Below are 10,223 nucleotides of genomic sequence, written 5' to 3' on the forward strand. Positions count from 1 at the left end.
GACCCCACGCTTTTTGACTTTTTCCTCTGGGGGTTTATCAAGTCGAAATTCTACATGAAAAAGCCAACCAACATTCAGGAACCTGAAACAGAGAATTCAAGCAGCTTTTGGTGAAATTACGGTCGAAATGTAACAAAAGGTGGCGTTGGAATACAGAGAAAGGCTGAATAAACTGATTGAAAATGGTGGAAATCACACTGAAGTTCACAACTAAATTTGTAAGTTCTTAAAGTTGATTAAACTTATGTTAAAAAAAAAAACTTGAAATATGTACCTATGTTGTGTAAATTTTTTATCTGATTTGGTGAAGAAACAAAAAGGTTATAGAGATTTTAAAACTGTCAGTGATAAATGGGCCACCCAAGAACTTGAATTAAAAAAGGAAAACCAAACTTCCACTTCAGTTTCCTTTTTAGAATTACAAATTGACATCCATGATAATAAATTTCACACCAAATTATTTGATAAACGAGATGCTTTTCCATTCCATATTGTCTGAATGCCTTTCTTAGACAGCAACATTCCTAAAAAGCTATTTTATGGTACGGTTGTAGGTGAAATAATTAGGACTGTGAGAGCAACCACACACAGCTCTGAACTTATCAATAAATTACAACAACTAGTCAGACGTATGTTAGCACAGGGGGCTACAGTTGGTAGATTAAAACAAGTTTTCTTTAATATCACAAAAAGACACCAAATCGAATCAGTAAAATACAATACGAATAGTAAAAATATTATTCATGAGATCTTTATGTAAATTCAGTACAATATAAGAATTAAATATACTACAAATCAATGTTGATAGGAATCAGTGGTTGCTAGGATACGGCAGCATGCAAAAAACCGTTATAGGTGACAGTTTGAACATTCGAAGTACAATTTGATCGAGAGGAAGGTGGTATGGTTGTGCTGGCTGGTAGATATGGTCTATTTAAGTTAAGATGTGCATGATTTAATGATATCATATTATGGAGTGTGTAAGGAAAGTTATAAATATATGATAACACATTAAATCCTATTGAGAGTAAAGTTGGAATAAGTGATGTTGCATTGATGGGTTGACTGACTGCCTGGATGCAACTGAGGTTGTGGATCTACTGATGTCCCATCTATTGATGTGGATCCATGACCGAGGTTGTGGATCCGCCGTTTAGTGAGGTCCTGGGCTGAAAGGATCAAAACCTCGAGGAAGAACGGTGCCCAGCTGATGATCCATGCAGTCGGAAAACTAGTCAATTGCTTACAGGTTAACGTTCTTACTTTAGGTAAGAGAACTATGTTTTGAGGTTTACAATTTAAATAAAGTTGAATATGGGATGTTGCAAAATTAACATCATTTGCAGAAATCCTTTTAATTATATTTAAGTTCAGGAACAACCAATACTGTACAATTAATTAAATGCATTTTAAAATAAGAATTTAAGAAGAGAAATAAGAATTGAAAATCATAAGTGATAGAATTGTGAGAAACAAAAATAAAAAAACAAGATGTATATGCACAGTGCATTCAGAAAGTATTCAGACCCCTTCACTTTTTTCACAGTTTGTTATGTTGCAGCCTTATGCTGAAATCATTTAAATTCATTTTTTCCCTCATCAATCTACACTCAATACCCCATAATGACAAAGAGAAAACAGGATTTTAGAAAGTTTTGCAAATTTATTAAAAAGAAAAAACTGAAATATCACATTGTCATAAGTATGCATATCCTTAACTCAGTACTTAGTTGAAGCACCTTTGGCAGCGATTACAGCCTCGAGTCTTCATGGGTATGACGTGACAAGCTTTGCACACCTGGATTTGGGGATTTTCTGCCAATCTTCTCTGCAGATCCTCAAGCCTTGTCAGGTTGGATGGGGACCATTGGTGGACAGCCATTTTCAGGTCTCTCCAGAGTTGTTCGATTGGGTTCAGGTCAGGGCTCTGGCTGGGCCACTCAAGGACCTTCACAGAGTTGTCCCTAAGCCAGTAAGCCACTCCTGCGTTGTCTTGGCTGTGTGCTTGGGGTCACTGTCCTGTTGGAAGGTGAATCTTCGGCCGGGTCTGAGGTCCTGAGTGCTCTGTTTCAGGTTTTCAATAAGGATATCTCTGTACTTTGCTCCGTTCATTGTTCCCTCAACCCTGACAAGTACCCCAGTCCCTGCTGCTGAAAACACCCCCACAGCATGATGCTGCCACCACCATGCTTCACCGTTGGGATGGTACTGGGCAGGTGATGAGCGGTGCCTGGTTTCCTCCAGACATGACGCTTAGAATTGAGGCCAAACAGTTCAATCTTGGTTTCATCAGACCACAGAATCTTGTTTCTCACAGTCTGAGAGTCCTTTAGGTGCTTTTTTGCAAACTCCAAACGGGCTTTCATGTGTCTTTCACTGAGGAGAGGCTTCCGTCTGGCCACTCTGCCATAAAGCCCAGATCGGTGGAGTGTTGCAGTGATGGTTGTCCTTCTGGAAGTTTCTCCCATCTCCACACAGGATCTCTGGAGCTCAGCCAGAGTGACCATTGGGTTCTTGGTCACCTCTATTACCAAGGCCCTTCTCCCCCAATTGCTCAGTTTGGCCAGGCGGCCAGCTCTAGGAAGAGTCCTGGTTGTTCCAAACTTCTTCCATTTAAGAGTTATGGAGGCCGCTGTGCTCTTGGGAACCTTCAATGCAGCAGAAACTTTTTTGTAGGCTTCCCCAGATCTGTGCCTCGACACAATCCTGTCTCTGAGCTCTGCAGGCAGTTCCTTCGACCTCATGACTTGGTTTGTGCTCTGATATGCATTGTCAGCTGTGAGACCTTATATAGACAGGTGTGGGCATTTCCAAATCATGTCCAATCAATTGAATTTACCACAGGTGGACTCCAATCAAGGTGTAGAAGCATCTCCAAGATGATAAAGAGAAATGGGAGGCACCTGAGCTAAATTTGAAGTGTCCTAGCAAACGGTCTGAATACTTATGTCAATGTCATATTTCAGTTTTTTCTTTTTAATAAATTTGCAAAACTTTCTGAAATCCTGTTTTCTCTTTGTCATTTTGGGGTATTGAGTGGAGGTTGATGAGGGAAAAAATGAATTTAAACGATTTCAGCATAAGGCTGCAACATAACAAAATGTGAAAAAAGTGAAGGGATCTGAATACTTTCTGAATGCATTGTATGTGCATGTATGTGCATGTATGTGTGTGTATGTGTGTATTTTTTATGGCGTAGCCCATCGGACAGACCCGTCTAGAACAGTGTTTGTCCGTCTGTATGTATGTATGTCCCCTCAAACGTATACCAATCAGAGCTGAGAATCTGGTCACATGACAGGGTGATGTGATTACGTCTGATATCATTACGTCTGATGTCATTACGTAAGCAGTAAACTGCTCGAGGTTAAAAGAAAAGTTTAGGTTAGCAAAAACAGGAAAATAATGTAAATTGCACAGTTATCTATCTATAATTCCAGTAATCTCTGTATGTCTGTGTGTCTGTGTGTTTGTCTGTGACCGCTGTTTCTCGACAACCACGGGTCCGATATACTTGAAACTTGCCAGGTATATTGCTGGGGACCCGAGGATGTGCCTTTTCAAGGTTTCATATTAATCGGACAAGTAGTTACCGAGCTATGGTGATTTAGCCGTTCGCCGTTCGCTTTGGCTTTGCGAATGGACCAAACCATTTCATGTAAATAGAGGGGGGGGGGGTTCTGTGGTCGTTGCGAATGGACCAAACCATTCATGTAAATAGAGGGGGGGGGGGGGGGTTCTGTGGTCGTTACTGCCACGTGGTTTCAAAGTTTTTTTTTGTTGTTGTTGTTTGCACGCATGTTTTTTTGCACCCACGTACGGGCACGCCCTAGGATGTTTACACACACACACCCCTACACAAATTTTTTTTTTTTTTTTGGCAAGGAACGGGCACCCACGTACGGGCACGTCCTAGTATTGTAAAAAAAGGCCTTCTTCAGGGAACAATTAATGGGTTAACAACTTACAGCTGTTCTGTAGTAAATTAAGCCTTGAAAGAGATTGATGCAAACAATTCCTACAGGTGTCCCAACCTTTGCTGATTACTTTATTACAAACCCCTGTCTGTATAAAAACAGTATTGGAACAGACTGTTATTACACCCTCTGAAGCATTATTTGGACAATATTGCACTGCAGGAAGTGGTATATTGCTATCATAATGGCGAGAAAAAGGCAATTAACAAGGAAGACAGACAGACCATTATAACCCTTAAAAGTGTAGGTCTTTCCTTTAGAGAAATTGCAAGGAAAGCCAAGGTGTCAGTGAGTACAGTTTCCTACACCATCAAAAGGCACTTGGAAACTGGAGGAAACTCTGACAGGAAGAGGTCTGGCAGACCCAAAGCCACAACAGAATCAGAAGACAAGTTTCTGAGGGTCAACAGCTTGCGTGATAGGCGGCTCACAGGACAACATCCTCAAGCACAGCTTAACACTGGTCGAAGTAAGCAAGTCTCAGTTTCAACTGTGAAGAGAAGACTTCGAGCTGCAGGTTTGACAGGTCGAGTGGCAGTAAGAAAGCCATTGCTAAGATGGCAAAATAAGAAAAAGAGGCTTGCCTGGACCATGAAGCACCACCAGTGGACTACTGAAGACTGGAAGAAGGTCTTATGGACTGATGAATCAAAATTCGAAATCTTTGGTTCATCACGCAGAGTTTTTGTGTGCCATCGAGTAGGCGAAAGGATGGTTCCTCAGTGTGTGACACCAACTGTCAAACATGGAGGAGGAAGCGTGATGGTCTGGGCTCTTTTGCTGGATCCAGAGTCGGCGACTTACACAGAGTGACTGGCACCCTGAACCAAAAGGGCTACCACAGCATTTTGCAGCGCCATGCAATACCCTCTGGTATATGCCAAGTTGGTTAGGGGTTCATCCTACAGCAAGATAATGACCCTAAACACACCTCCAGGCTTTGTCAAAACTACCTTCGAGGAAAAGAACAAGACGGCAGGCTTCAAATAATGGAATCAGCACAGTCTCCAGATTTAAACCCCATCGAGCTGGTTTGGAATGAACTGGACAGAAGGGTGAAAGCAAAGCAACCTACAAGTGCAACACATTTGTGGGAACTTCTGCAACAGTGTTGGGAAGAACTTCCCGAACAATATTTGATTTCCATTGTAGAAAGAATGCCACGAGTGTGTTCGGCGGATATATCTGCAAAAGGTGGCGACTTTGCTGAGTCAAAAATTTAAATTAAATTTTGTTAAACAAAATGATTCTATGATTTCTTTTTTTTAATCTCCAATTGTTTATTTGTTCTTTGCTTAATTTCAGAGTACATTGAGACATTAAACGGCGTAAATTTCAATAAAAACTGGAAAAATTGAGGTGTTCTAAAAATTTTGACCGGTAGTGGATATGATGTCATTACGGCGTAACACCCGCTCACTTCGAGAGCTGCAGGAAAGATCATTCCTCTTTGGGGTACATAGATTACAGTCGATCTATGGTTGGGTCTCAAGAACATTGGGTGTGTGTTCATTTACCAAGTTTCTTGTGGAGAGATCGCCAAGTGGTTTAAGCATTCGAGCAAGCACTCCATTCAAAACAGTTAAGGAACGGCTAGCTTGGCATGCGCAAGCTAGCTGCTTGGTAAATGAGCACACCTCCAAACCTTGTGGGGTATATAGATTACAGTAGAACTTCGCTCAGTTCTGCAAGTTAAACTTACCTCATGGATGTCGAGATTTCTCAAAAAATTCTTTGTTTAAGGTTATAAGCAGCATGAGCGACTGTTAAAAAAGCTAAACATATGTGTTTGTGGTTTATAATATTTTACAAGCCCGTCTACGCCGCTGTTACACTTTTGGTCTTGTTTTTGCATACAAGATCGAGGCTCGTGTAGTCAGAGAGCCTACTACACTCTATTTCAACCCATAGCATACAAAAGGTTTGACCCCCTAGAGTTGTTGGGGGTATCAAGCTGAGTAAAAAAAAGTATGTAAGATTGACCCCCCCTGCTGGAACTAGTCACCAGACCCCCCTAAAATGACCCCAATAATGGGTTATTTCAACCCATCTCATACATGGACCAAATTTGGTTACAATATAGTGTCATGTCAGGACATTACAAAAATGTCAAATCTAACAACTTACCCTGCTGGAAAGGTGATGTTAGACCCCCCGCAAAGTACCCCCCAAAATGGGTTATTTCAACCCATCTCATACATGGACCAAATTTGGTCACAATATAGTGTCATGTTAGGACATTACAAAAACATCAAATCTAACAACTTACCCTGCTGGAAAGGTGATGTTAGACCCCCTGCAAAGTGCCCCCCCCTAAAAACGGGTTATTTCAACCCATCTCATACATGGACCAAATTTGGTTACAATATAGTGTCATGTCAGGACATTACACAAACATCAAATCTAACAACTTACCCTGCTGGGTAGGTGATGTTAGACCCCCCGCAATCTCCTATTGCATATACGAACCAAATTTGGTCACGATGTACAAATATAACAAATCTAACGTTACCCTTCTGGAAAAGGTGGGTGATGTTAGACCCTTCCTCAAAACAATCTACACACAAAATACATGATACTTCAAATATATAAACTCACCATCAGTCAATGAGGATTACTATTTATTATCACAAGACTCAAACATAAACGAAACATGACTTCCTGTCAGCAACAGAGCTCTTATTTTAGGGAAGACATCATGATTTATCGTTGTTTTAAAATTCATTTAAAACAATAAATGATACAGGAATAGGTCATTGGTGTGGTCATCAGCATCATCATCAGCGTGGTTTATTAAGTTTATTAAGGCTACACAGAGAGAAATGTTTACACAGCTTGTGTACAATTTTACACATTTCTGATGTTAAAATAGAACTCCAAAACTGTTATGTAAACATTTACATAGGACCTGATATGTAAAATTTTACTAATTAATTATGTTAAATTTTACATAATTCATATGTAAAAAAAAATTACATATCTCTTATGTAAACTTTTTGCACAGTAATTATGTAAAAATAGAACTCCAAAACTATAATAAATAATATATTGTTTACTGAACTAATTATGTAATTCGCGATTCCCGGTGCACACGAAGCGGTGAGATGCTGTCATAAATATCTGCCAATGTTACCGTAGTGCAGTTCAATCTGAGGATCCTGACTTAACGACTGTGTGACATGAATCCTACTTGATTTTTGCTTTAATTATCATCGTGTCGGCAAATTTGAAATAATCACAGCATTCTACAGTGTATGTGAGTCATAATAATTGCAAAAGAGAATGTATAATTACCTTCAAACCATGCAAAATCGGCAGACATTTATGACAGCTTCTCACCGCTTCGCGTTCACCGAAAAAAAATGGCGACGGGAATGGCGACTCTAACATAATTAGTTCAGTAAAAGAAAATCGGCCTTTACTTAATATTTATGTATTTTACAATATTCACAACACGTTTTGTAACAAAAAAACTTTAGTAAACTCCCTTGATTACATAATAAATGTGAATATGACAAGTTTACACAAAAGTTATGCTCTATTATTGTACATACTATTAGGCCTATGTTATACTTTTACAAAATAATGAGAAATGAAAGAAAACATAACTTTCTTTACATTATTTTGTGTAAAAGAATACTAAACTCTGTAAAATGCCAATGTTACATTACAAATGTGTAATATGAAATTTACGCAAAAGTTATGTTCCATTTTGGTACATAAAATTGGGTTAGTTTTACCGAATAATGTTAATGAAAGAAACACATAACTTTTTTTTACATATCGTTTTCTCTGTGTATAGTTTTCCATGCCCATGGAGTGGGATAGATGTGTGTAAAATATAATGTTTTACAGGCCAAAGTCCAATTGAGATTCAAACATGTTCCATGAACCAAAAAGCAAGTGAGAGTCATTATTCTGACGTTCTCCAAGAAGGCCCTATTTCATGTACATCGAGTCCTTTCACCACTGGTCTCAACAAATGTTTCAAATTGAATTGCTTAAGTTTAAAGAGTCTGTGCATCATTCATCGTTTTCTAAGTTTGAAACCACTAATAAAATGTTAACCAATGAAAACTCTTTATGTCAAGGTAACTTCATATCTGTGAAGTGTTTTTCTTGCTCTTAGTTTACTCCTCGTCATCCTCGCTGTCGCCGCTTTCATCTTCGCTGTCGCTGCTTTCATCCTCGCTGTCGCTGCTTTCTCCTTCGCTGTCGTTGCTTCCACTTACCACTTCTGCAATACAAAAGAAGCAAAAAAATACGGTCAGATCAAATATAAATGTATATGATTTGCTACCTTTTGGAATGATGAGTTTTCAAGAGAACATTTTACATTGAGACAAATTCAATCCTTTTAGCAATCCCTTTCACTTAAGTAAAATTCATGCTCAATTCTTTACCCAAGAATAGATCCTCATCACTTATCAAAATGTGCGATATAAACCCTGATAAAACATACAATGTATGATTTGTATCTTATCGCTTGCATATTAAACTTTCAAAAGTAAAGATGAAGTTTATTCATCACCCTTAAGTCAATTTTGCTTACCTTGGTCATGACTTTCTTGGATAAGATCAGCTTCTGGCCGTACAAGATCCACAGACGGTGGTGATTCTTCGCCCTCAAACCACACCAGTTTGTAGCTACCATCTACTTCTTTCCATCCATGGCCTGTTGGTGAAGTGGGTGCCTGGACAGACCTCGTAGCGGATAACCACCGACGTGCTACTAGACTGGTGCGAAGTATCTTCTGGTTCAAAGAGCGTGAGCAAGGAGGTAAAGAGCTTCCATCCAACCTCTGGATGCATGAAATACTGCGCTGACCTTTCTTGGGCTTGTATTTCTCTACAAACATCTGAAATCGCACTTCATCGACAGAGGACATCTTCTTCTTCCCATACATCTCACAGACGAACTTTTCCACTGTGGAAATGGTGCCTCTCTCAATGTCTGTCTCACGACCTAGGGCGATGAAAGCTGATTGGGCCGCTTCGTTCTTCTCTAGTAGTTTCAAGGGACGAACTTTACCCTTCCTGCTGAATGAAGTTGTCCTGACACTGTCAATGTCCTGACATGACACTATATTGTGACCAAATTTGGTCCATGTATGAGATGGGTTGAAATAACCCGTTTTTAGGGGGGGGCACTTTGCGGGGGGTCTAACATCACCTTTCCAGCAGGGTAAGTTGTTAGATTTGATGTTTTTGTAATGTCCTAACATGACACTATATTGTGACCAAATTTGGTCCATGTATGAGATGGGTTGAAATAACCCATTTTGGGGGGTACTTTGCGGGGGGTCTAACATCACCTTTCCAGCAGGGTAAGTTGTTAGATTTGACATTTTTGTAATGTCCTGACATGACACTATATTGTAACCAAATTTGGTCCATGTATGAGATGGGTTGAAATAACCCATTATTGGGGTCATTTTAGGGGGGTCTGGTGACTAGTTCCAGCAGGGGGGGTCAATCTTACATACTTTTTTTTACTCAGCTTGATACCCCCAACAACTCTAGGGGGTCAAACCTTTTGTATGCTATGGGTTGAAATAGAGTGTAGTAGGCTCTCTGACTAGTGTAAGAGTTAACATTAATCACAAAAAAAACAAACGGACACATAAAAAACATATAATAAAGGGAGCAGGAGACAAGATGGGGAGAGAGAGGGTAGCACACAAGTACAACAGTGGAGAACAGGGACATCAGGAGATCTGTGGGAGGGAGAGAGGAGGAGGCATTGGAATGGGGGGGGGGGGCGGAGGGTGGGTGGTGGGAGAGGTATAAAACACATGGACACTGCTAGGACTTCAAGGAAAGAAGTCGGTATTTCACAAAAAGTGGATCTTGGGTGAAATTAACGGGGGTAGAAAAGATCAAGGTTTTGGATGGGGGAAGATAAGAGATGATGGTGAACAGCTGTTTTAAAGACCTGGAGGGAGGAGTGGGATTGAAGAGAGCGAGGGAGTTTGTTCCAGCGGCGGGAGTAAAGAGGAATGAAAGAGTGAAGGTGAGCAGTGAGTCTTGATTTTGGCAGTTTCACCAGAAGAGGATTGCTGGCAGATATTGTGCGACCTGTAGGAATATTAAGGGGACAGAGCACAGACAGAGCTGGGGGAGCTAGGCTGGAGAGGATTCGGGAGAAGACGGAAAGACCACCATCCTGCCTGCGGTGAGGGAGTGAAAGGCCCTCAGAGTTAGCTTCACCGTGGGAGATTCCAATAATTCTGAAAGCTTTGGTTT

The 10,223-nt window shown here is 40.3% G+C and overlaps 1 long non-coding RNA gene across 1 annotated transcript; it reads right to left on the bottom strand.

Annotated features, from left to right (window-relative positions):
• Positions 1–6,581: 6,581 nt before the first annotated feature.
• Positions 6,582–8,666, bottom strand: LOC137435499 (uncharacterized). The gene is made up of 2 exons (XR_010986096.2): positions 8,530–8,666; positions 6,582–8,214 (listed from the first exon to the last, which is right to left on the bottom strand). It is a non-coding gene; the product is annotated as an uncharacterized LOC137435499 (long non-coding RNA).
• Positions 8,667–10,223: the final 1,557 nt, after the last annotated feature.

Source organism: Myxine glutinosa, chromosome 8 (assembly GCF_964187855.1).
Source record: "Myxine glutinosa chromosome 8, kmMyxGlut1.1, whole genome shotgun sequence".
NCBI classification, from domain to species: Eukaryota; Metazoa; Chordata; class Myxini; order Myxiniformes; family Myxinidae; genus Myxine; species Myxine glutinosa.